Source organism: Ambystoma mexicanum, chromosome 9 (genome assembly GCF_040938575.1).
Source record: "Ambystoma mexicanum isolate Mex_15411 chromosome 9, UKY_AmexF1_1, whole genome shotgun sequence".
In the NCBI taxonomy this organism is placed as follows: Eukaryota; Metazoa; Chordata; class Amphibia; order Caudata; family Ambystomatidae; genus Ambystoma; species Ambystoma mexicanum.
The window spans coordinates 395184407-395210269 of record NC_090931.1 but is presented as its reverse complement, the minus strand read 5'-3'; the positions used below and the strand labels follow the sequence as shown (position 1 = coordinate 395210269).

Here is a 25863-nt window from a genome sequence, read left to right as displayed (position 1 = left end):
TGGATTTAGGGGTGCATGCACGCAGTCTGGGTTTCGCTAGGAGTTAGTGGTGCGCGTAAGCAGTGTAGCAGGGTTCAGAGGTGGTTTGTGTGGGTTTACGCATGTTGATGGGGTGCTGGGAATAGTTCTTTGGGACACTATGCAGTGTCACCGGAGTGCTGGCTTGGTTGGGAGGGACCAAACGCAGGACTACAGGGGGGCATGGGTTTGCGCCAGAGGACCGCGCACAGTTATGCTATAATAAGTCATTCATAACCCGCATGTACACAAGGTAGGTATTAGTGGCTGTATCTGCTTTGCGAGGGGGAGGCATGTCAGGGGCATTCCGGCCACGACTTGCGTATAGGCTTACTTTACGGGGACAATTCAATGAATATGCAGTGTGCGCAGAAAAGTGTATGCGTGCAGGCTCGCGCAGGATCATTGTGCACTTTTCAATGAATGGGGCCCTTAAACTCAGCAGTTCCTCCACTTCGCTGTCTACAAAATCTAAACACACCTCTTACAGTCCTTATTCCTATGTTGTACCTTGGTTGTTTAAGGTACGTAATGAGATTAGAGCTTTTCTTTAAAATCATCAGGTATAGAGAACAAAATGCATAGAAAATATAATGAAAATCGCCACCACAGATCAACAGTGAAACTCTAATGGAATCCATCCCTTCTACACGAGTTTGGTTGCGTTGATCACAACATTGCGTTGCATAGTTTTTGTTGGGTTGATCGCAGCATTGAGTTGCATAGTTTTTGTTGGGTTGATCACAGCATTGAGTTGAATAGTTTTTGTTGGGTTGATCACAGCATTGAGTTGCATAGTTATTGTTGGGTTGATCACAGCATTCGTTGCATTGTTTTTGTTGGGTTGATCACAGCATTGAGTTGCATAGTTTTTGTTGGGTTGATCACAGCATTGTGTTGCATAGTTTTTGTTGGGTTGATCACAGCATTGCGTTACATAGTTTTTGTTGGGTTGATCACCGCAATGAGTTGCATAGTTTTTGTTGGGTTGATCACAGCATTGAGTTGCATAGTTTTTGTTGGGTTGATCACAGCATTGCCTTGCATAGTTTTTGTTGGGTTGATCACAGCATTGCGTTACATAGTTTTTGTTGGGTTGATCACAGCATTGTGTGGCATAGTTTTTGTTGGGTTGATCACAGCATTGCGTTACATAGTTTTTGTTGGGTTGATCACCGCAATGAGTTGCATCGTTTTTGTTGGGTTGATCACCGCAATGAGTTGCATAGTTTTTGTTGGGTTGATGACAGCATTGAGTTGCATAGTTTTTGTTTGGTTGATAACAGCATTGCCTTGCATAGTTTAGGTTGGGTTGATCACAGCATTGCGTTGCGTACTATCATCTACTGTAGGAATCGCGAAAATCACAGGCTCGGGCGATTTCTGGTGCCCTGTCCTGGTGGAGAAAATATCATTTGACCAGTCAAAAATGGTTGTTTTACTGGATTCGGCTGTGAAATCTGAGGTTTCAGACATTGTGCTACACACAGAACACATAGTTGAAGATATATAGCAACAACAAAAAAAAACGGTTTAAATGAAAGTGCCACATAAATCGAACAGAAACTATGGACCCCATTTGTGTAATTGTTTCCGTAGTGCAAAGTGGCTTTGTACTGGTGCACTGCAAAAATATACTTTGCACTGTTCTGTAAATCAGGGTGTTTGTTGGCAGTGCAAAGTCACTTTGCACCGTACAACAAATTCCATAAATCAGGCCCTATATGACACCAATGACCAGTTCCAAGATGCAACTGAAACCAACCGGGTTGCATTCCTTCCTTAGCAGTTACATCAATGCCTAAAAGCTCATATGTCATGAACCAGGTCTAGTGGGGCTCATTTGTAAAAGGGTAACTTTACTTGTCAGCAGGGGGTGAATCCTAAAGGCAGCTCAACTGCATTTGCTGTGGTCACCAGTGAGACGAATCCAGACTGGTGGAAAATGTTTGACTCTCCTAGGAGCATACAGGCATTCTGTAGGCACTGCCCTTTCTGGATATCACCCCATTTCCTTATGTCCCTATAAATGCCAGTGGTGAGATGGAGTTTAAGGCAAAGGGTAAAGGCGTTGTATAAATTCCCACACGCTAGGTCTATTAAAATCATTGTTACATATCAATAGTGATCGGGAACCCGCCATAAAAGCAGCGACGCGTACATCCCAAGACCGTAGCTAAGAGATTCTTCTTGGTGTTTCTTGATCATGATTGGCTGAGAGTTGAACATGATCCAGTCTTCCCTTCTTCACACTTGGCCTGGGATTCCAGTACGTTCTTACAGAGGGACTCCCCTGTACCCCACCCCTCAGCTCACCTCCACTTGGAGCAGACAAAGAAAAGGATTCAACTCCTCCACTAAACAGGTGAGCGGCATGACCCCAAACCAGCAACATGTCCCAAGTGTCTATTGCTGATGCATTCACTCACTGCCCCTGAATCCAACATGGCGCCCAGGTTATGCCAAATACTGACAAATCACCCACTGGGCGCCACTGAATGTGTTGGAACTTTGTGTACATATTAGTGAACGTTCTAGGACACAAAAAATTTATTTTTCTTTCAAATGGAGAATACCTAGGGAAAGCTTTAGGCTTGATGTCGTATGGTTTAATTTGATAGTTTCTGGTAAAAGAAATGTCATGCATACTATCTATAAGATAGAGGTTTAATAGAAATGTTGTGTGGGTTTTCAGTTGATATGATATGGCATTTATAACGCGCCTAGACACAGTATTGCAAGGCGCGACGAGGCTAGAGGGTGTGGGGGGGCGAGCATACTAGGCCAGGTGTAATTAAGATCTTGCAAGTGCATGGGAAGGGGAAGGAGGAAAGTGAGGGGGGTTAGAGGGGAGGGGACAGTGAAGGACATAGGATAATAAAATAAATAACAAAAGTAAAACTACGGCCAGCAGGTGGCAAGTGCAAGAGCAAGTGCAGACATCAGGTGTCAAGTGCTGGTAGTGGGACTGTAGGGGGTTCAGCTCATAGCAGGAACCTGTTTCGCTGCAGTATGCTTCGTGTACGTGTGCTCATGGGAATAGTGCTGATGGGGCAGTACGATTGCTACTCGTGCACCGCTCAGCTAACTGTGTGGAGTGTGTGCGTTTCCTTCACCTTGCCATGTGTTTATGTATCCATGTACTCTTGGGGCCAGCTGTCGGGCTATTCTCTGGCACAGGGATCTGCAACCGTTGGCTCTCCAGATCCTCTGTACCACCCCTCGCTTGATTCTACAGGGTGTACTATGCCAGGTGGGGCTCTTGAGAGCTTTAGGCAGAAGCACCTTGAGAGCAAAGGTTGCATACCCCTGCTCTATCAAATACCCCCTCTCCCCCAGAGCATCGTATCTGCTGTGGTGCACCCCACACAGAGACCACAGCGGACTAAAAATGCCTATGTACTCTGAGCCCTCTCTGCTCAACGCAGGGGTTCATGAATTCACATGACTTTTCCCTGACTTCCCCTCAAACCAAATGGCATCCTCATCCCTTGTTCCATGCCCCGCCCCTCCCCCCTCCTACCCAACCCTCTCTAGCCATTTACCCACTCTTTCCTTTAAAGTAGCATCTAAACAGGGGTGGGCTGGGAACCAAAAGAGGCCCTGGAAATCATTCTCAAAGTGGCCCCGTATTACACATTTTCAGCAAGCCCAACCTTTTTCCCATGGGTACATTTGGAAATACCACACAAAGGAGTCCCGGGGTGCAGAGGCCTGCCGGGAAATATACAGAGTTTCCTGTAGGCCATTTCACCCCTTCTTCTAAACCAGCCTTCATATAAACTATCCTTAAAGTGCCTGCTGGCTTTAGGCTATGGAACTAAAATAAGGTGAAGTTTTCAGTTGCCCCTCTTGATACTGGCAGCACCAAGCTACTATGAAGGGAAGGTGTATTCTTTACTTTAAATGATTGCCTAGCCCCAAACCATGCTTCAACAGAATGGGGCTTGCTTTCAAAATGCAGGCAGTGCCAGCAGTGTATACCAACATATAGAGGTATTCTATTTTTGTTTGGCATTCCAAATTGGAGTGTACTTTCCTGACATCCTCGGGAAGGTTGCCTATTAAGGATGTGTATGTAGCATGCACAGAAAGAAAGTTATTGCAATTAGCACATGTACCCTTTTTGGAAGTTTGTAGGTAAAATACTGACAGTTGTTTTTCATGTTAAAACTTGAACCACTTCAACACATTTTGAACTTGATGACTGGTCTGCAGCCTCTTATAAATTGTATGATATAAATCGTACCAAACAATATATAAATATTGGTACGAAATAAATCTAAGTTATATCTTCAGGTTACAAACATGTCCCTGCAGCAGGTGGTTGAATTCACCAACTGATGGCAAAGGCTTGACAGAGCCCTTTATGGGACTCATATGAATAAAAGGCTGTCCTATCAGAGAGTGGACCCAAAGTAAATGTACCGTTTGGCAGCATTTATTCTGCAACCCCTGCATACACAGAGTCAAGCTCCTCCCACTCCCTCTACAGAAGGTAGCAGATTGGTGGAGGGTGTGGAAGCCCAGACATGGCATGCATGGCTCACACCAGGCAATCTCTCAGTATTGGCAACCTGGTTTTAGGCCGGTTTATTCCATTATGACTTTATTTGATGCCCACCAAAGGCATTAAAATTAATAATCAATCTTTACATGGTTTGTACACCAACTTTACAGCAGCATTAGACACTCTGGGGAAAACTGGGAGCTTGAGGTATTCCTGAATACTATTGTCACGGTGAGACTAAATGTATTTATTTTTATTTATTTACATTTGTAGAGCGCACTGCAGCCCATAGACATCGAGGCGCTATTACATGAAGGCGTAAGCAGCAAGATTATGTAAACATAGGAAACACCACTGATAGCATACAAACCAGGAAAGGTCTTAAACGGGCTACCCTGGCTGGCTCCCATATCATATCATCTGTATTTGGTGGATAAAGCTTCCATCTTTAGTGATGCTTGACTATGTCCACCTAAGCTGGGCACTTCCCACATGCACTGGCTCGAATACACCAGTCATCTAATTATATTCAATGTTGCCCCCATGGGTTTACAGCGGGCCTTAATGTTGTCACTTGAGTACAACCCAACACCAGATCTTGAGTGCAATCTACATTAAACTGGGATGATGTGCTTTGCCAAGGGTAGAGGGGAGACTAGTTGACCATGGCACATCAATGGTACACGCGTTGAGACAATGAGGGAGTACACATATGTTCTGGTCATTTCTTTATTTCCAATTTGTACAGAAACAATCCATGAAAAAGCATCAGCAACACATCAAGAGTAACAAACCCCAGATCGGATAAAAACAGGACACTGTATAGATGTAGAAGACAAGACACAAAGCACAAGGCAGAGAGTAGTATAACATGTTCCTTCTTTTCCAAGCGCTTTGTAAATAGCATGCACATTTCAAAGCTCTAGCAGCGTCTCTGATACTTAAAGGTAATATAAAAGCCGGTCTCTCATAGTTAAAGTCGAAGCCCCTGTGTGTGCTTTGAGGATAGCCTTTCTGCAAATCTCTATATAAGGGGCAGACAAGGACAAAGCGTGCTAGGGATTCTATGGCACCATTGAAACAATGAGCATTACTTCCATACTTCGTAGCTGACCAATCATTTGCCCCTGCCCTAACGTGTAGGGCGCTTAGTCTGGCTGTAGTGAGCAAGGGCCGACGATGGTAAATGGTTACCAGGTCAAGGTACCTGGACATCCATGAAAATAGGAAAAGAGAGAGGTGATCCCTTTCAAAGGTCTTTGGAAGATGCAAGTCCTCCCCCTTGTGGCCCCATTACCTCAGGAACTTACTTTTTAACACGTTCACTGGGATCATGCTAAGACTAGATGGATTTTCAAAACAGCCTTCCAGACCCACGGTTCCAGACGTTTTTTAAAATATAAAATAGACATTCGATTTTGTGGAGATTACCTGAAGACAACAAAGTTTTGATCAGAAATGTAGTCAGGTTGTCCCCTTTGTCTGACCACAGTGAAAGCCATAAAAACAGTGCAATGTCAGAAATGTGGGCTAACCCAGTTTCAGGATGGGTGATTTAGGGCTTGTGGTCAGAGGTACACCCAGAAGATGGGCAAGGACATTATTCTCCTCAGCTTGAAGCCTAATCAAGTGACCAGACCACCACCATAGACTCCTATAGCCACACACTTTCCTCTAAAAGTATTACCCATGTGACTTACAGATGATTGTCCCATGTTTGTGGTGAAACTAAAGATACTGCCTATCCTATCGCCTGTTTCCTTTTACGCCTACGAATGGCTGAGTTATCCTTCCAGGTCAGGCGACTATTAAAGGTTATTTCCAGGTATTCAAAACTCTCTGATATTTTTAGTCTTTGTCCATCCAGTAAGATCAGGGGATCATGACGTCCTTGGGTCGAAGAATACACAACATAGCATGTAGTAATACTTACCTTCCGTCACTGCGGATTATGAGCACAAATATTTGTGAGTGCTCTTTAATAACAAGTTAAAATGGAATGGGCGCAGACATGCATTGACCTATAACAGCGTGTAAAATATGAGAGTACTGATCTGCTTTGGTACTGTTACGAAGTTCGTTGGTCGTGTAGAGTATGAACAACCCCTCTGTCCCCAAGAAACACCCTGATGGTTTAGAAATATCGTCAGTGTGAATATTAAGGCCACAGGTGGAAGTCCGGAAAACCAGGACGCGGGAACAGCCGGAAGAACCCCTTGAGCGCTGTAAGGAAAGGTACAGTGGTTAAGTAAAGAAACAGGGCCCGAATACCTATATGTGCATAACCCCAAAATCCCTGAATACCTGTGAGGTCTTGAGTCAAGGCGTGGGTCTCCTAGCTGTAGCTGGAACGAGCTGTAGGGCAGAACAGGTAACCACCTATATGTAGGGCTGAGGCCCTAGCCAGTGAAGGGCTAGGCAAGAAGGATCCGTGGAGCAAGCGTGGGTCGGTAACAGGCAATCCAAAAGTACTTGAAGGGCTAGGCAAGAGGAATCCGTGGAGTAAGCGTGGGTCGGTAACAGGCAATCCAAAAGTACTTGAAGGGCTAGGCAAGAGGAATCCGTGGAGCAAGCGTGGGTCGGTAACAGGCAATCCAAAAGTACTTGAAGGGCTAGGCAAGAGCAATCCGTGGAGCGAGCCGAGGTCAGAATCAGAGCAGGTCCTTGAACGAAAAGAGAACGTCACGTGATCCAAAACAAGACAGCTGTGAAGCAACGCCCTCGGTTCACAGACTCCTTTTATCCTCGGAAGGGTCGTACGTAGAGTCACGTGTGATGCGAACCGAAAGCGTTGCCATGCTGCTAGGCAACAGAAGTCACGTGATCCGTGAAGCGCCCGGAAGCGCCGGTCTCCGCAAGGGATGTGAGTTCCTGAAATGACGGAGCCTCCAGTTGATCTGCCACCGCCGTGAGGGGCGATAAACACCCGTTACCCCAAACCTGTCATGCCGTGCCCTGCTGTGTGTGACGTGAGTGGGGAGCATAATGCATGAGTGTCGGGGAGTGCGGGAATGGGTAGACAAGGAGGGGCGAGCGGAATGGTGTGTCCGCGGTCTAGGTAGCGGTGTGACAGAATCCCCCCTCAAAGGCCCACGACCCCGTGGGCTCGTAGGATTGTCCCTATAAAAACGAGAAACCAGAAGCGGAGCCTGGACATCCCGGGAGAACACCCAAGAGCGATCCTCGGGACCATAGCCCAGCCAGTCCACCAGGTATTGAAGCCGACCCCGATGGAAACGGGACCCAAGGATGGCACTGACCTCATAAACATCCTGAGAAGCCACCGAGACAGGAGCGGGCGGGACCAGGACACGGGTAGGAGCAAGGTAAGGTTTCAGGAGAGAAGTATGGAAGACCGGGTGAATCCTCCAGGAAAGGGGAACCGAAAGCTTGAGAGCCACGGGATTCAAGACCCTGGAGATCCTATAAGGGCCCACAAAACGAGGCAACAACTTGCGACAACCAGGGATCCGCAAATGCCTGGTTGAAAGCCACACCCGGTCACCCACCCGATACTCCGGGGCTGCAGCCCGTTTACGGTCAGCCTTCTTCTTCATAACTGTTTGGGCCTCACGGAGATGGACCAAGGTCTGGGCATGGACACCGGCCAGATCACGAACACAGGCATTAGCAGCGGGAGTAGCAGAGGGAAAATCAGGAAGTGGAAGGGCACGTGGATGCTGCCCGTATAGAGCATAAAAGGGCGAGAAACCAGTGGTCGAATGGCGGGAGTTATTATATGCAAAATCAGCAATATACAGTAGTTTGGCCCAAGAGTCCTGGTACTGGAGGGACAAACACCGCAAATACTGCTCCAGAGCCTGATTTACCCGCTCGGTCTGCCCGTCGCTTTCGGGGTGATAAGCCGAAGAGAAGCGTGCATCGATCCCCAGGAGTCTGGTGAGAGCGCGCCAGAAACAGGACGTGAATTGTGACCCACGGTCTGATATGATGACCTGTGGCAAACCAAAGAGACAGAAGACAGATCTGAAGAATAAGCGAGCCAGGGCTGGAGCAGATGGTATACCAGTACAGGGGATAAAGCGGGCCATTTTGGTGTACGAATCGACAATAACCCATATAGTATCGTAGCCCTGCTTGCGGGGTAGGTCAGTGATGAGATCCATCGAGACGGTGTGCCATGGTCTGGGAGGTACGGGTAGCGGCAAGAGTAGCCCTAAAGGCCGTCCTTTGCGTGTTTTGCATTGGGCACATATGGAACAAGTGTTAACGTAATGTTCGACATCTTTTCTCATGGAAGGCCACCAGCACCAGCGTTGCAATAGGTCCAGAGTACGCTGTTGCCCGGGATGGCCGTTTACCGCAGCATCGTGTGACCATGTTAACGCCTGGTTGCGTACGTCACACGTAGGAAGGAACAATTTATCGTGGATAAAAGGTAACCCCTCGTGAAGGGCAACATCCCATTCGTTGAGTGCCTGAGGGTTCTGGGAAACCCAACGCCTGATGTCAATAAGCATGGTGGGGGGTGGAGTACAAGTACAGATAACATGGCCCTTTCCTAGCAGTGTGTCGGGGTACACGGACAAGGACTCCCCTCCGGGAGAACGGGATAAGGCATCAGCTTTGCCATGAATGCGTCCTGGTCTGTGCTTGACCACAAAATCGAAAGCAGCAAAAAACAAATGCCAACGCACCTGTCTGCTGTTTGCACATTTTAGAGAGGCCAGGTCCTGTAGGTTTTTGTGGTCTGTATATACCACTGTCTGATGTTTTGCTCCCATGAGATGATGTCGCCACGTTTGTAAAGCATCCTTGATGGCCAATAACTCTTTTTCGGTTACCGTATAGTGTGATTCAGCCACCGAGAACTTACGTGAGTGATAGGCCACTGGATGAAGACAACCCGTGGTCGGGCATGGTTGAGACAACACTGCGCCTAGAGCAAACGAGGAGGCATCTGCCTCCAGAACGTAGGGGAGATCGGGATCAGGATGCTGCAAAACAGGGGCGGACACGAATCTGGCCTTGAGTTCCTCAAAAGCCTTCTGATGAGTGGAGGTCCAAGTGAACGGGACCAGGGGGCTGGTCAGAGCGGTCAGTGGAGAAACAATAGAAGAGAAGCCGACGATAAATCGCCGGTAAAAATTTGCGAAGCCGAGAAAAGACTGGAGTTGTTTCAGAGTAACGGGAGTCGGCCACTCAGTGACGGCATGGACCTTAGATAAGTTCATGGACAGGCCTCCAGGGGATATGTGAAAGCCCAGAAACTCCACTTCCTTGGAATGAAATAGACACTTTTCAGGTTTGGCAAACAAGGCATTAGCCTTAAGGCGAGAGAGCACTTCCCTAACATGCCCGACGTGTTCCTCCAGGGAGGATGAATAGATCAGTATATCATCCAGATAAACCACCACAAAAGTATCCAGGATGTCCGAGAATACGTCATTGACAAAACGTTGGAACGTGGCCGGAGCATTACAAAGCCCGAAGGGCATTACAGTGTATTCGAATAAACCCTGTCGGGAGCAAAACGCCGTCTTCCACTCATCCCCAAACCGCATACGAACCAGATTGTACGCCCCTCTGAGGTCCAACTTGGTAAAAACGGATGCTTTAGTCAACCTGTCCAGTAGCGTGGATATGAGCGGAAGAGGGTACCTGTTCTTTATAGTGATGGCATTTAGCCGTCTGTAGTCCACACATGGACGGAGATCGCCCTCTTTTTTCGGCACAAAGAAGATCGGACTAGCAGCTGGAGAACAAGAAGGACGTATATGTCCCAATTCCAGAGCTTTCTGTATGTAATCCTTAAGGGCTTGCTCCTCTGACCGTGACAACGAATAAATCCTACCCCTGAGAATAGGAGCATCCGGAACCAGGTCGATCGGACAATCGTACGGTCTATGAGGGGGTAGGCCCTCAGCAGTGGCTTTATCGAACACCATGTGAAAATCGTGATAGGCCGCAGGGATGTTGGCTGTGACAGCCCCCACAGTGTGTGACGGCACAGGGTCCGAAACCGTGTCATTGAGATGGGTGGCGGTCATGGCACCAAGAATCGAGGCAGGAGTGGACAGTGAATCTGTGTCGATGAGACAGTAATGTTGACACAGATCCGACTCGAACGTGACCTGTCCGTTGCCCCAATTGATCAATGGATTATGTTGCCGTAACCATGGTATTCCCAGTATGATGCCGAACAGTGGTGTGTTTATCAGATCAAATACCAGGGTTTCTCTATGGGTGTTTTGAATCACCACTTCCAAAGGAGCAGTTTGGAACCTGATCGGACCGGAGGATAGCGAAGTACCGTCCACAGCATGTACTGGTTCTGGATGTTCCTTCCTAACCAGGGGCAGGTTGAGACGATGGGCCAGGGAAATATCGATGAAACAACCAGTGGCCCCAGAATCGATCACAATATGGACTATGTGTTTGATCTCCCCAGTGGGTTTTAGCAGGGCATGGACCTCTATCGGTCTGACAGGGCCAAAGGCAGGTTCGGAGGGGGTCAGAGATAGGCTCGCCGGTGCCCCCTGTATCATGGGCGAGCCCTCGGAAAACCCGATGCTTTGTTCTTGGGGCGTCTGGGACATTCCCTTACAAAGTGTCCGTTCAACCCGCAATAAAAGCAGGCATTGTCATTTCTCCGGCGTTCTCGTTCGGATAGGGTTATCGGACTACGGACCCCTCCTATTTGCATGGGTTCGACAGGGGCGGTGGATATGGGATGTCCAGAGTGGGCAGAAAAAGATGTTTCGGCCCTTCTCTCGGATCTCCTTGCGTCTATTTGTAACGCAAGATCCACCAAATCCGAGAATACCGAGGGAAGGGCAGGAACCGCTGAGAGAGCATCTTTCATGGAGTTGCCCAGGCCACGGTAGAATACGATTGCTTTCTTCTCCTCTGGCCAGGATGTCTCAGCAGCGAGTTGGTTATACTTAGTGATGTACTCTATCAAAGTTTGTTTGCCTTGTGTTAGATCTAGAAGTTCGAGGTCTCTGGAGTGGGCTTTATACCGTGTATCAAAGACTTTGGCCATTTCTGATACAAGAAGATCGAAGTCATAGAGGGCGGGATGGTCATTCTCTAGCATCGGATTGGCCCAGGTGGCCGCTACCCCAGACAAATGGGATAGAAGAAATGCGGCCTTTGTAACAGAATCAGGGAACGCTAAGGGTCTACACAAAAAGTGTAGCTTACATTGATTAATGAAAGTACGATACTTCCGAGGGTCCCCCTGGTAACGTTCGGGGGCAGCAAGGGGAACAGGCGTAGGAAGCAGTATGGGAGTGGGTGCAGGAGCCATAACCGGGGCTGGTTGGTCTGAGGGGACTGTGTCACCGAATTCAGCATCCGAGGGTAAAGGAAAACGTGTGCTTTGGAGGGCATCCAGACGGTGGTGTATTGCTGCCGTGGCGGTAGTCATGTCGGTCCTAAGGGCCCCCACTGCTTGTAACAAGGCGGTCACTGGATCCCCGGCGGAGGGATTCATACTCTGGACGACCAAAAACAGGCTTCACAGTCTGTTACGAAGTTCGTTGGCCGTGTAGAGTATGAACAACCCCTCTGTCCCCAAGAAACACCCTGACGGTTTAGAAATATCGTCAGTGTGAATATTAAGGCCACAGGTGGAAGTCCGGAAAACCAGGACGCGGGAACAGCCGGAAGAACCCCTTGAGCGCTGTAAGGAAAGGTACAGTGGTTAAGTAAAGAAACAGGGCCCGAATACCTATATGTGCATAACCCCAAAATCCCTGAATACCTGTGAGGTCTTGAGTCAAGGCGTGGGTCTCCTAGCTGTAGCTGGAACGAGCTGTAGGGCAGAACAGGTAACCACCTATATGTAGGGCTGAGGCCCTAGCCAGTGAAGGGCTAGGCAAGAAGGATCCGTGGAGCAAGCGTGGGCCGGTAACAGGCAATCCAAAAGTACTTGAAGGGCTAGGCAAGAGGAATCCGTGGAGTAAGCGTGGGTCGGTAACAGGCAATCCAAAAGTACTTGAAGGGCTAGGCAAGAGCAATCCGTGGAGCGAGCCGAGGTCAGAATCAGAGCAGGTCCTTGAACGAAAAGAGAACGTCACGTGATCCAAAACAAGACAGCTGTGAAGCAACGCCCTCGGTTCACAGACTCCTTTTATCCTCGGAAGGGTCGTACGTAGAGTCACGTGTGATGCGAACCGAAAGCGTTGCCATGCTGCTAGGCAACAGAAGTCACGTGATCCGTGAAGCGCCGGGAAGCGCCGGTCTCCGCAAGGGATGTGAGTTCCTGAAATGACGGAGCCTCCAGTTGATCTGCCACCGCCGTGAGGGGCGATAAACACCCGTTACCCCAAACCTGTCATGCCGTGCCCTGCTGTGTGTGACGTGAGTGGGGAGCATAATGCATGAGTGTCGGGGAGTGCGGGAATGGGTAGACAAGGAGGGGCGAGCGGAATGGTGTGTCCGCGGTCTAGGTAGCGGTGTGACAGGTACATCCAGTGGAGGGTACAGAAATTCACCTTTAATAAAAGCCTACCAAACTAAAGTTGTTCCCACACTTTTGTTGGGATCCGAGATGTGGCACTCAGGATCTTGAACTCGGTAAAGAAGTTGTATTGTTCTAACCAGAAGAGAGCGTTGGGTCTTCCTCCTGGGCTCCTAGTTGAGTATATATAGGCTGAGCTTGGCCTAGTTTCAAGGTCCTCCTCAGCTGGGCAGGGAGCTCTGTCCTATTAGCGGAAAACCTGGTTTGCTCCACTTTCCACTCAGTTATCTTCTATGAGGGAAGAGTTGAAACTAGGCACTTGCTTAAATTACAGCCAAGACTGTTGTGATTGGCTCATGCTACTTAATTTTAAATGAGAAAATCTGGCTAATTTCAAAAAGCATGAATACCAATTTAAGAATAAGAAGGCAGAATGGCGTCAAGAGTGTAAAAATGAGTACCTAAAGGGTAAAAGGCCTTCTACTGAATAACTAAAGCAGTTCTGTGAGCGTGGGACTAGACTATCCTATACTGAGCTGCTCCCCTCTTCAGGGCCAAGAAGAATGCCTGTGCTATTCAGATTAAATTTGCTAGAATTGTCTGGAATCGTTGGAGGGCAGCTGAAATATTGAGAGACGACGGTTACTGTCAGCAGGGACGACAGTTACTGTCGGCAGGGGTGGACTAGGAACCACAAGAGGCCCTGGAAATAATTTTCGAAGTGGCTCCAAATTACACATTTTCAGCAAGCCCAACACTTTCCTTGTGGGAACATTTGGAAATAATATAGTTTACCACACAAGAGAGGCCCAGGCTGCAGAGGCCCACCGGGGAAATCTTCAGAGTTCCCTGTAGGCAAGTCCAGTCCTGACTGTCAGATGCGTAGAGGCGGGAGCATGGTGGAAGCCATGAGAAGTCTATTTATTGTATGCGTGGAACTGACAGAGGTAGGTATACTACTTCGGGGACCTATGTTACACGCGTGAAGCTTCTAGGCTCTGAATCTCTATGGTAACGGCTCTTGCGGGCAGAGAAGAGCATTGTTGGGCTTTTAGGATTTACTTCTGGGTGTTTCTGATTGTGATGGACATTCTAAATTCAAATGTGTGTGGTTATTTAAGTTTTCTTATGTCAGTGTGAGATTGTGATGACTTTATTTAGGATTGTATGTGTATGTTTGAGGTTGTTATGGATTTTCCAAACGCTAATATTGCTTTCTATAGGTAGTAGTTTGGGTGTTAGTATATTAGTTTCATAAAATGCTATCGTTTATTTACCTAAACGCATATTTGAAATAAGAATAATATGTGCCTTTTAGAGAGATATTTCTGAGTATTGTATACAAGATATGATTTAAATCATAGCATAATAAAAAAATATAAAAAGATATCTTTTTTTATTTTTTTTATTTATTATTTCATTTAGTTTATACAAACTTTTTGAAATATTTTCCCTACGAATAATAAAAAGATATCAATGGATCTTGGGTGAGCTGTTAGTAGTTCACTGAGTCACCTTTTGCTTTGCCTTCTGGTACTTGTAGGCCAGCATGCACAATAGGAAAGTGTACCAAAATGCAATTTAAAAAAAGACACTGGGCCTAATTCACAGAACGTTTATCACGGTGTGAAGTGACTTTGCACTGCCAACAAACACCCTGATTCACAGAGCAGTGCAAAGTGTATTTTTGCATTGCAAAGTCATTTTGCACTGCAAAAGTACTCTCTGCACTGTGCGGTGCAAAGAGGACTTTTACAGCGCAAAGACACTTTGCACTGCAAAAATACACTTTGCACCACTCTGTGAATCAAGGTGTTTGTTGGCAGTGCGAAGTCACGTTGCATCAGTGCAAAGTCACTTTGCACCACGTTAAAAGTTCTTTGAATCTGGCCCACAATGTATTGAACTACACACGTTTGCCACCTGATTCACTCTTGTATGTACAGCCTTTGCTCATGTTAGTATTGGGGCCCGACGACACCAGCGCGCAGTGCACTGGCGGCTAAGATGAAACAAGGCTAGTTTTGCCTGTGGCGTGGAGGTAACCATGGGCAGAAGCGCATATCAGTGCCCAAAGGATAAGGGACAGAAACATCCTGCACTTCAGACGTATTGCCATTGTGCAGACCTGACTCTGATCCATTGAACTCTGGGCTCGCTTTACAAAACTGTAACCCCTAAGCAACAAGCGCATCCCCTGAGATAGATGAGCCGGTTAAGCACCTGCTGCCGAAATACGCGAATGATCTGCTACTTTCCAATCTTGCATGATATTCTTTTAATGGACATTTGAAATGTGCCTATACACAAGTGTTTCCTGGTGCCTCAAGACAAGATGGGGGCGGGGGGTATGGGAATCACAAAAGTAGAACAAAAACGGTTATATTGACCTTGTGACAATCCTACCATGCAAGTGCATGAACAAGGTGGTAAGTGCAGGGGGTAGAGGGAGAAGTGCAGGAGTGGGGTACCCCCAAGGGTGGGCTACCTATTTCGCCCTCCAGAGATCGGTAGCAAGAGTGACAATTCTGATTAGAATCAGCAATTAGTGTATATGTCAATATCTATGTAGAACATGGATATGTGCATTGCATGTAATAACACGCGATTGTAGCACAAACTTCCAAGTGGTTGTTTCTGGGTCGAGGGTCTGGGAGCCAGCATGGTGCAGTGCCTTATATTTCAGCCAGAACAGGCTATTCGAGTTGCAGCAGCGGGCGCTGCGTACATTGGTAATCTTTTTTTCTTTTTCATTTTTAATTGTACTATCAGTGAGTGGCTGTGGACAGAATGGTAAGGCCACAGCTCCCTTGTTGCCCGCCGCTCCGTCCCTCCGCCCCTCAAAAAGAGTTGCCCTGAAATATGGGGCAGTTCTAACACAAGAAGAATTATCCCACTGATTGAGTGGTTTGTTAGATTATTAATATATTTGTTTTCTTATTGTAATACTTAAAGCGAGCAGAGAGCCCCTGCTTAAAAGGGTCAAGAATACATTGCCAACCTGGTAAGATTGAGCCGAAAATAATAGCATGCGATCATGCGCATAGAAGCAAGAACAACTGCATTAAGGAGCCGACACGGTGTACTCACGACCTCAAACCCTCAACCTCCCATAACCCCGCGAGCGGAGCAAGATGATGCCGAGTGCCCCAAGCCCTCCTGGTAATACACACAGAATCATTTTAATTCCCATTGCAATCAAAGCAACTACTACGAGTCCCCATGCCTTCCGGGTCCCCATCCCTTCCCAGTCCTACAGATAGCCCACTGCCACCCTCATGCACGGTGCAACCGCCTCGTCCTCCCCCCACCGAAGGACGCAGGGCCATGCAGGATCTGTCCGTGGCCCAAAGAAGCTGGCCCGGCCTCCCTTCCTTAAGGTACATGCAATGACAGCTATCCATCCCCACGTGTGCCCTGTTGGCGCCCCCATACACCAAGCCCCACGTGCATATTTCCCCAAAAGGTAAGGTCAAGCAGAGGTCGCCAAGTGGCTCCACAAAACCGGGGGAACACGTTCAAAAAAAGACACCCACTCCTCATAAAAGTGAAAGCATTGACACGTGACCTACAGTACCTGTCGCCATATGTGCAAAGATACTCCTTTCGTTGGACACATCCCGGCAAGCACCTCTCCCTAGCAGCATAACATCATACAAAGGCATGTCTCCCAGGGTAGCCTTCCTCACCTTTAAGATCAAAGCACAGGCGGCCATCCATCGGCACAAGCGATCTGCACCCCTCACACACACACTGCACCCCTGTGCACCCCTGTGCATCGTTCCTCAGCAGCAAAGGGTTGCCTGGGGACTGTCTGCAAATCACCCGAGGCCAGGTCTCCAAGAGAAGCCGCACTGCCTAGCACAGAGTAGCATCCGTCCCCATAGGTGCCCTGATGCACCCTGCACCAGGCACACCTGTGCACATCCCCCCAGCCGGCAGGAAAAGAATCAAGACGCAGCCTCTCTCCAAGAGCACCCCCCCGCACACCCCTTCCGACGCACACTCATTCCAAACAGGGTGGACACAGCACACCAACCCTCGCAGTCCACTCACAATCATGTATTCACCTTTAAAATCAAATCACGGGCAGGCAACCATGCACACAATTGCCCGGCTGCTGCCCGCCCACGTCAATGAACATCACTGCCCCAAAGGCCGGATAACGGCCAAGGTCCCCGCTCCCCCTCACTACTTCAAAAAACAAGAAGAGGTCGAACCCACCTCTACAAGGTGTCCCTCTAACCCCCCGCCCACTCCCGGTCAGACGCACCTGTGCGTGTATTTGCGGGAGCATAGCAGACATGTTTCTTTCTCTCCGAATACCCCAAACTATAGAAAACCAGGGGTGTCTGATCGCCCCCAATGGACAGGCATCCACCCCCGTGCGTCAGCCGCGATGTGCACTGCACAGGTTAATGCACACGTTAGAGCCGCAGGCTATCGATCACCCTCCCCTGGCTGCCCCCCTGACCCGCCAGGAATCAGAGCCGGGGCACGACCACATGTGCCCAGTAGTGTTCGGGCCTCTCCGTTAGCAGCCCACGCTCACACTAGGGGGTCTGTCTGGTGCACAGGCAAATCCCCGCGCCCCCTTCAAATGAGCAAGGGCAGACGTCCATCGCCACAGGTGCCCTGTTCCCGCAGACCCCAGAGTATCCAGCCTTTCAAGGGGGCGCAGAGAATATATGGGTTCTTCTTCAGATCGCCACCCTCCCACAACATACATTTTTCCCAGCAGAAAGAACACCTCCTTCCAGTATCAACTGCCCCCGTATTACATCTCACGATTTCACCAGTTGCTGTACCCCCATCGTCCGGCAGGAAGCCCCCACACACCTCCCTGCATCCACCCCGCTGCTGGGTCTCCGCTTCTCGGCCTCAGACCGTAACCTGGCAGGGGAGACATCACTCAGGAAGAGGGAGATGACACTCACCTGGCGCCGGCAGGGCTCCTCGGCCCCCGCTGGTCTTCTTCTTTTAATGGTGGTTATTTTGGACGCGGGTCCCGGGCTCCGGGGTCCTTCCCACCCCGGTCCGATCAGAGGCAAAAAGGCTTCACCGTGAGCCCCGCGGTCTGGAATCGCCCCCCGTGGTTCTCCAAACGCGGGATGCTGTTCCCATCTCCGGAGCACTCCGCCACAGAGCCGCGTGTTTCGAGACGGCGTAAGGGTAACAGGTGCAGCAGCATCAGTCCGTGTGTGCCCGGAGCCCCGTCACTGCCGCCACCCCCCGCGGCAGAGCTGGGAGACGAGTTGCGCACTGTTCCCGAAACTCCATTCAGCGGGCGCTACCCCCTGCGACCACCCAGCAGCCCGCTCCAGAGTGCCATCGCCTCCTCCGCTGCCCCCAGCCTGTGCCCACGTCACTGGCAGAGATCAGCTGCGTCCCTGCTACTGGCTCCAGAGCACCTCTCCCGTCTCCGCAAACACCCCCTCCTCTCCATGTGCACGCGGCCACCTGCCTCGCCGGCGATTGTCTAGAGTTCATCCATTCAGACAATCATGGACCCCGAGCAATGCGCTCCACCTGCGACCCCTCAGAATTCACCCATCTTCCCTGGCACCCGCTCCCCGAGACCCACATCCACCGTCTCCATGGACCACCAGAGAACTCTCTGTATCCCACATGGACCCAGATTTCTGAAATACAGCCCCCCCCCCGCCTCCCAGGCAATCCCATTCACTTAACGCTGCCCACTTGACACCCTCCTCTGGCCCCATCGAGCCCGATCCCACCCTCAGAGATCCCATTGCTCCGTCCCCTGAACCGTGTGCACTGCAGAGATCCTCCTCTGCCCCCATGGACCCTGACACCGCCCCCTCAATTGACTCTGCCCGAATCAGAGAGATCCCTGTTCCTCCTATGCACCCCGACCTTGATCTCAAAGATGCCCCATCCTCTTCAGACACGTCTTCCCCATCCCGATGGACTCTGCCCCCTTAGACATCCTCTCCTATAACACATGGACTCTGCCCCCCTCCCCCGCCCTGGAATTTTCCATCATAGAGATCACTCCATATACCCCATTAAACTCCCCCACCTCCCCAGAGGTCACCTTTACCTGACCCCATGCCTCCACCTCCATCCTCCCAATGCCACCTGGCCACCAGATGGCGTGCATGCTTGTATATGCGACCACATCCATCCTTCTATGGGGACAACCTACTGCCCCCCTTAGAGACCCCTATCATCATCCCCATGGAACCAGGCCCTCACATCACTCTGTCTTTAAAAGATGCCCACCCAACCTCCAAGGTGCCATAGCAAAGCCCGCAACATCACCCAACACAATCCTACCACCATCAAGGAACCAGCCTTCTTTACAGCCTCCCTCTCACTATGAGGTCAAACTCCTCTCAGACACCACCTTCAATCTCCATGGAGCCTGTCCCCCCAACCCTCCAGGAATCCTCCCACCACCTCACCCATCCCATGGATTCTGAGACCCCTCAGATATTCCCCTTCATCCTTCCCACCACATATACCATCAACAAGGAAGCATACCACCCTGAGAGGACTCCCTACATCTCAGCAACCACAGATATACCCACCCATCTCCAAAAAGAGGATGACCCCTCCTCACATCTGGCCCTGCTACCTACATGGAACTTGATTCCCTCTAGCACCCCACTAAGCCAAGTCCCTCCCAGAGATCCCCATCACCACCCACATATCTGTAGATCCTGACCCAATTCAGAGATCACCCTATCCTACCACCACCTCACTTGGAACAACTACCCCCAGAAGCACCCCTCCAGAGTCACCAGCACACAGAGCCTGGGTGACTTCAGATTTGACACTCCATATTCCCACATGCAACCTCAGTGAACTGTACCATCTTTCTCCTCCTCTACCTCCCCAAATTCCAAATACAGCCTCAGATTGCCCCATTCATATTCCCCAAGAAGTTAAATCTTCTTCAGAATCCCTTACCACTGCATGGGAACTGACTTACCTCAGAGCCACACCCACCCAAACCACTGAGTTTAGTTTAGTTTATTATTTGTAGAGCGCACCAAACCCGGAGGTTGCTGGGAGCTTGCTCACATGAATAGTTACAGGTACATACAACAAAGAACAGACGACCTGGCTTATTGACCATGTTACATATTGATCACTGGGCCCTGGTGAGAAGGTTAAATAAAGACACTGGAGTGTTATAGCTACATAAGAAGAACAGAGGACATGGCTTGATGACCGGCTTACAGATTGGTTAAGAGGTCAAGTAATGGTTGCAAAAAGATAATGGTACAATAATGCATAGGGAGTGTTACAGAATGGGGGTGACAGGTCGAGAGGTTATTGTCTAGGCAGAATGTTTGTGGAATCTGGGCTGTGGTGTTGTCCGAGTTGTGAGAAGAGCCAGGCTATTACTTTGGATCTGAACGTCCAGAAGGAGGGTTCCGCTCTGATGGCTGTCGGCAGGGAGTTCCAGTACTTAGCAACAAGGACAGGGAAGCTGGAGGCGGTTGAGGTATTGGGATCTCGTTGGTCTGTCAGAATGGTGCCTGTTGAATTTGTCAGATAAGTGTTTCGGGTCTGTGTCTGCGAAGCATTTATGAGTGATGACTAACATGCGTAGCGTGATTCTTTCACGCACTGGTAGCCACTGTACGTACCGTCTGATGGCTGAGATATGGTTGGACCAGGGGATGTTCATGGCTGATCTAAGGGTGTTTTTCTGTAGAACCTGAAGTCTGTTTAGGTTCCTTGCTGAGGTACCTAAGAGTAGGGTGTTACAGTAATCCAACTTCAGCAGTATCAGGGCTCTTGCTAGCGTGAGGCAGCTGTTAGTAGATAAGTAGGGTTTGCAGGCATTAATCAATTTGTTGGTATATGCCGTGGCTGAGGCTTTGGTGCTAACTTGTTTTTTGAGGGCAAGGGTAGGATCTAGGTAGACACCCAGCGTTTTGACCTCATTGGCAACTTTGATGATATTCCCATCAATGTAAAAGGTCTTGTAGCATGTGTCCAGACTGTTTAGCTGGGCTGGTAAGCCGCTGGCAAGAGTTTGGTCTTATCGTTAAGACATAGGCTGTGGTTTGCCATCCAAGCCTGGATTTCAAGGTAGACATCATTGATCATTTTGGAATCTTCATCATAGCAGCCAGTGAGTGTGATGAGGATTTAGGTGTCATCTGCATAATTAGTGTAGGTGACACCCAGATTGTCAAGGCGATCAAAGAGGAGCTTTGTGAAGATGTTATAAAGCGTGGGTGACATACACAAACCATGTGGGACTCCACAGTAGATGGGTATTGGGTCAGAAGACGCTGAAGGTGCAAAGACCCTGGTTGTCCTGTTTGAGAGGAAAGACTGGATCCAGCATGCTGCGTTCGGGGAGAATGCTGCATCTGAGGTTAAATGTTTGGTAAGGATCTGATGGTCGACCAAGTTGAACGCTGCTGAGAGGTCCAACAGTAGGAGTATGGCGAGTTTACCCATGACCTTGGTTTCATCCAATTGGATTTTTAGGTCCAAGATTGCAGTTTCAATACTGTGTCTAGGTCTCAAACCGGATTGTCATAGGCCAAGAAGGTTGGGTTTTTTTGATGAGGTGCATAACTGAGGCCTCTTTAAGTTTGTTAGGGACTGAAACACTTTTGAAGGATGAGTAAATCAATGCATTGATGAAGGGGGCTAGTTCATTTGCTCATTCCTTGATTATAGGGGCTGGACAAGAGTCTCCTTGACATTTTGAGTGTTTTAGTCCCATGATGATGTTTTCCACCTCTTTGATGGTGACTGGTGACAAGTGGAAAGGGCGGCAAAAGGGGGGTTAAGTGTCAGATAGTTTATGTGCATTAGCACTCAATGCCAGATAGTTTTCTTTGGTCTTGATTTTGGCTTGTAGTGATGCTATTTTGTCTGAGAGCGCCTTCTGGATGTTGGCACACCCGGCTGTATCTTTGGTGCAGGCATCTGTAGGTGGGGGAGGGGTCTCTAGTTCTCTTAATATTGTATGAGTTCTTTTGTGCCTGATTTAGCATTCTGAATTCTTACATTGTAGGTCTCTCTTTTGGTGTTGAGAATGGCTGCTTTGTAGGTAGAGGCAGCTGTGGTGAATTTCACCTTTTTGGGAATTGAGGGAGTTTTTCTCTAGATGGTTTTGGGGGATCTTTTGGCATTACAAAGTGTTTTATCTTGGCATTGAACCATTTATTCAGGTGGGCAGAGGGCTTGGCCTTTCTTAGTTGAAGCAGTGCTATTTAATTGAGGGCTTGATCTATGGTGTTGTTGTACAGTTCGACCAGCGGGGAAGAGTCTATGTCCGTATTGTATGGCATGTTTGCAATGGGCTGGATGAGAGGGAGCAGGTTGTAAAGAGTAATGTTGCAAGAGTTTCTGGACAGAGTTTGGGGAGCGAAGACTGTGCTGGTGTTAGGGGGGGCATTTTCCTGAATGGAAAATGTGATACAGTGTTGGTCAGACCAGGCACATGGCTCATTGGTGAGGATTGTGGTGGTGGTGGTGCAATTGTGGTCTGCCAGCCAATCCAGGGTTCTCCCTTTATTGTGGGTGGGTTCATTAATGCAGAGTTTGAGTTTGAAGCCTAGTTGTGTGATAGCTTTGTCTAGGATAGTGGCATTCACATCGTTGGGGTCATGGAGGCCTAGGTTCAAGTCTCCCAGCAGGATGATTTGTGAGCCAGGTTTAGTATTCTGGGTCAGTTGTAAGGTACGGGTGGCTGAGAGGGGAAGTTTGACCGACAGAAGTTCAGCTGATGGTAAGCGTGCACTGGCAAAATCTCTGAGGGCCAGGTGGGATTTAGCTATGAAGGCTGCACCGCTGCCTTTGCCAGAGGCTCTGCCTTGTCTGATAATCGTGTAGTTCTCAGGGATGGCGTGAAAGATCAAAAGAAATATTGAGGCTTAATACCACCAAAAATGAAATACCCCAGTCACAAGTTCAAAAGTACATGTACAGTTTATTGGTCAGATAGCTATCTGGCTCTCAACACCTCACAGTGTGTAGCAGCAGACACCGTGAGGGGGGAGAGTGCTGGACATTACAAAGACACATGTTTTTATACTTTCTGCCACAATCCCGGTTACATTGTCCAGCCACTCTCTGTGTTATCCATTCAATTTAGGGTTCGTAGCCAGTTCACATAACTAATACAGATTCAAATAACTATACATTGTTCAATGTTTTCTTCAAACACTAGACATGTTTTTCCATACATAAAACACAATGATAATAATCTTTGATTTACTCGGTCATGTTGGTTTTCCGTTTGTTCTCAAGCTCAAAGTTAGTCCAGTTTCAAGGAAGGATCATAAAGATTTCTGCAAAGGTACACAGTTTTTAATTATTCAACATTCTGTTCACTGTTTGAACGAGGATGACGCTATTGATACAGACAACACCAAAATACTATTCAGTTCAACTCTAGTTTAGCTCCAAGGTTTCTTAGTGCAGAGCAAACAATCCACTTTCAGCAGCCTCAACATGTTTATCTACATTAACACAGCACAAAGTTCATTTTGCTCTGCTGGAGCCGAAAACACAAAGTTTAACATAAGACAGAAACAGGAGTTAATCAAAATGGCGGATGATTTTAAAATGGCAATGTAGTCAGCCTTATTCAGGTTCATTCAAATGCAATTTTCAATGCGATGCAAATGCGCTGAGGCCAATGTTCGTTATCAGGCGGTATTATGTGATATATACTTTAACAAACCCTCCTTTTGACCTAAGCCAAGAGCATTTATTCAAACATCAGCATTATCCAAAAACCATGTATCATTGTCAGAACATCCTGAATCGCTGTCTTCGGAAACATTAATCACCATTAACTCCTTGATGGTAATATCCTGCATTACTAAGGCATTAGACATTTTTTTGCAACATCACCCAGAATTTGTGAAGGAGTGTCACCATTCTCATCCCGCCTGGGACAAGTTTTTGAGACTTCAGCAGTGGTGGCTACATATACTCCTGGCAACAATATACCCAAATAACAAGTACCCTCCCAATCTCTGGGTAACCACGGATATGCCTCTTCACCGCAAACAAAGTAAACAGGATCTCCTACATACAAAGGTCTATCCTCACTGGTTAGTATGGCAGTATTCGTACATCCATCAAATGTACCCATTCATTGGGAACCCTCTCTTTGTATGCAGAATGGAACAGAGTTCAGACTATGGTTGATGGTGTAAGAAGGAGGCATGACATCCCTATTACCTACGGCAGCCATTTTGAAGGTAATCAATGACTGAAAAGGTCTACAGAGTCTTTCAGAAGGCCTAATAGAAGCAACATTCAGCTTGCTCCTATTTGCAATCAAAGAACATCCTAAAGGTGTTAAAACTCGCTTTTCAAATTTGTTAAAATTAGTCCCATCAAAATTCCCTGTGACACTATCGTTCCATCGGACAAAGAATAATGCCCTAAGCGAAATGAAGCAACAAGTAATTATAGGTAGCGGATGTATATACCAGCACAGTCCCTTTTCCCCATGTTGCAGCAAATGTGAACACACCCAGCAATTCGTCTTATTCAAATTGGCATGGGTTGCGTTCATAATCATCAACTCACTAGCATCCTCCACGGCATATACTTGCAAATTGATCCGAGCATGTAGACCTTTCCTAACTGAGACCAGCTGCATCACATTAGCCAATGCTCTCATCATATCCAAGCTGGATTACTGCAATGCCCTTTATGCAGGCTCTAACAAGTATATCCTTAACAAACTACAAACTCTCCAAAATAACGCTATCAGAGTAGCCTTAAACATTCCTAACAGAGCCCACATCTCCACCTTTAGGAAAAATATCCATTGGCTAAAAATCAAAGACAGGATCACCCTTAAAATACTCTCACTCACATCCAAATGTCTCAACAACATTGCCCCCCCTTATCTGGCCAACAGAATCCACAAGAGAACCTCTAACCGTCCCACTAGACTGACCAACGCCTTCACCCTAGTGATGCCTAGATTCAAAAAGAGTACAGCCGGCGGCACTAGTTTCCCAATCATAGCTGCGCAAACTTGGAACAAACTCCCCTTGGATCTCAGAATGGACCAACCTTACTCGAGTTTCAGGCGAAAAGTCCTTACCTGGATCCGTGCCAATGACACTTAGCTGGACCTCCCCCTCCCACATAGACACTAGATATCCGCAACCAGCTGAATGACATCCGATCAACTAGACTTAACCCTAGCTCCGCACTTTTCCCCTTTTTCTTTTTTTCTTCTTTTCCCGTTGCTTTCTCACTATACCTACCGTTGATCTAAGGTGAACTGTATAAACTGCACTTTCATGATTTAACTGCGAATGTATAACGTGTATTTCTCCTGTAACTAAGTTCTTAAGCAACCTTGTACTGTTTGCGCCCAGCTACCCCTTCGGGTTTGGTTTCTGCGCTATACCAAATAAACAAACAAACAAACAAACAAACAAAAGAGTGTTATTATGATAACCCCCTCTAGACACAGTGGAGATACTTGCAGTCGGTAACAAGACATCAAGCGGATGTGCATTTTCCAAATACAAAACCCAAATGTCAATGCAATTATAAAACAAGCTGTTACTGTGACCAGTGTCCATTTGGTCCTAGGGGACCATGCTCCTTGACGAGCAGACTTGTCATCAGAAAAGGGACCAGCATCCTTTTTTGTGTGAGTGCCCTGTAAAATAGGCATAGTTTCTCAGCGTCCGTTAAGGAGCCTCACTGTTTTTTTTTAGTTCATCCGTGCGTGGCACCTGACCACGTGGCCTATGTTGCTTGAAGGTAACTTTGCCGGTCCCTTCCTCTCTTTGTTATATGTAGCAGAGGAATGACGAGGTACTGGCTCAACTGTGGTTTCTTGTGGGATTCTTGTGGGCACAGCCTAGCTACACTTTCCTATTCTATTTACATTAATGTAATGTCAGCAACTCTAAATCTTAAT

The 25863-nt window shown here is 48.0% G+C and overlaps 1 protein-coding gene across 1 annotated transcript in view; it reads right to left on the bottom strand.

Moving 5' to 3' along the window:
* Nucleotides 1-18486, bottom strand: part of CALN1 (calneuron 1) — a 2795902-nt gene extending 2777416 nt beyond the window's left edge. The window contains exon 1 of the mRNA XM_069614884.1: nt 17894-18486. The gene's annotated coding sequence lies outside the window, so the exon portion shown is untranslated. The remainder of the gene's footprint in view (nt 1-17893) is intronic.
* Nucleotides 18487-25863: the final 7377 nt, after the last annotated feature.